A 2,178-nucleotide genomic window follows, 5' to 3' on the forward strand; every position below is an offset into this window, starting at 1 on the left:
GGGGGGGGGAAGAGCAGTATGTTTCAAACATCCTAAGGTTTTATAGGCTGACTTATCTGGGCACACATCTGCGCTCCCAAAAGCTCCTAATCCTCATAGCAATTTCCTCTTGCTTGAAAGCAAGATTGTTCAGACAGATGAAACAAGCCATACCCCACATTTAGGGGATCTGCTGTGATTAATCATTATTTAAAGTACATGATACACAGAGCAGTTTGAGAAATTTATCAAGCAAAACATATTTATACAAAGTAGTAATGGAAGAACTGCAGAAAAGGAACAAATTGATTAACAAAATGGAAACAATTTTTCAAACCAAAACCAAGTGCTAAACTCCCCGCATCCATTCTTCGCTGTGAACACTTTTGCCCAGCTACGTGCACCAGGGACATTTTTCCCTTCTCGGTCTTCATCTCTGGCAGACAGCTGGATGCCTCCTGCAGTTAGTTATTACCAAACCAACCGGTTTTCACGCTAATATGTGCCAAGTTCCAGGAGCTTCATGTAAGTTTGACTGAGCTGCAGCATATTCAGCCACTGGCGGCCAGTTATGCCCAGTCTCCAGAGTCACAGAAGAGCAAGAGTAAAATCAGGCTCACATCATGTTGGGTGATGTTCCTCCCGGGGCTCCTTGGCTGGTACCCCATGGCACATGCTGGGGAACACAGTATGCCAGCCTCCTGTCAACTGAGAAGGAGGAATAGTAGATAATCACTTATATGTAAGTCACTGATGACTATTTCATTCAGATGAAAAGCTTGAGGTTTATTTCTCCCACATCCACTGTTTGGGAAGGATTGAAACAAGAGTTTCCCAGCATGCCAATGAAGTCTCTGCAGGCTGGAAAGGTTGGTCCTGAATGTAGCAAATAACGGGGCAGGTTTTTTCTGGGATCCTCAGCTGAAGAGCAGCAGCTCCCAAACACAATAAATCACTTCAATCACCAGCTCACTCTCCCTGAACAGCCTCAGATTTGCAGGTTTCAGTAGCTCTCCTAGAAAGGAAGTTGGAAGCAGTGCTCCCCAGAAATCATCTTGAGTGATGGATCTATCGGGACAAATGCCTGCAATACAGACCAGGGAGAAAAAGCCACGTGCAGTCATTCATGTGCTAGTTCAAATACCGAGGAAAAGAAATACTAAGAAACCCAAAGAAAAAAACAAAGAAATGGAGGACCAGGTTCCTCTGCTGACTGTGGGTCCTCCAAATCCTTCTTAGTCGATTAAAACCAGCTTTCAAGATTTCTAGACTTCAGAACAAAGGAAAATCCTTTTCTGCAGGAAACATGTTCATAATTATGATAGAAACAAGTCCAAAAGAACCCCCAAAAATGCAGTATTGTGACTGCCAGTGCCTGAGAAATCTTGGATATGAAGGGACTAAATTTGTAGGAGTTTAACCAAAATAAAGAACCTTAACCACAGAGGATTTTTTTCTGGTGATAGGTTAACTTTGCAGCAAAGTAGCAAAACTACAAGACTAAAAGTTTCTTTTTGCCACGTGCTCAAGCTTAGGCTCCCATCCTGTCCTCCTCCAAGGATGGGAACTCTAAAAGGGCTTTGCACTTCCGCTGCACTCCACACATGGTATTAGACCTTCAAAAGAGGTACCGCTCTGAGGAGACTTGGGAAGGGTGGAAAACAGGCAGTGATAAACTTGACACATTTCACAAATATAATGTTTTTCTACACGCAGCCACCATTCCAATATTTGCAACCACCCCAAGGAGCAAACACCACTCAGTGCCCCAACACCAATTTCAACAGCGTTCTGCAAAGCAGTTGACCCCGCTCGCTAATGCGGCGAGTAACTCCAGAGCGTTGTCATACCGAGAAGACCATTTGCACCCAGCCTTTTGTGGTCATTGCCAGCAGCGTGTGCCAGAGCCCTCCTGCCTAATCCTAGTTTTTACACTGTTTATGTTAATTTGACAGCTGCTCTGACCGAGTGAGCAGGTCGTTCCCTCCCCATAAATGGTGGTTGCTTAAAATAATCAAACCCCAGCATGAGGGAACCAGCAGAAGCTTGCAGGGTAACATGGAAAGCTAGGAAGGGCCAAGCTAAAATACAGCTGAAGGAGATGCCAGCGCTTTCAGCCAGAGCAGTAACTGAGTAGCCTGTTGGTGATATATAATTGTGTGTGCACTCACAAATAAAAACAGCCTGTGACACAAACAT

Source organism: Pygoscelis adeliae, unplaced genomic scaffold, assembly GCF_000699105.1.
Source record: "Pygoscelis adeliae isolate BGI_AS28 unplaced genomic scaffold, ASM69910v1 Scaffold4, whole genome shotgun sequence".
Classification (NCBI taxonomy): Eukaryota; Metazoa; Chordata; class Aves; order Sphenisciformes; family Spheniscidae; genus Pygoscelis; species Pygoscelis adeliae.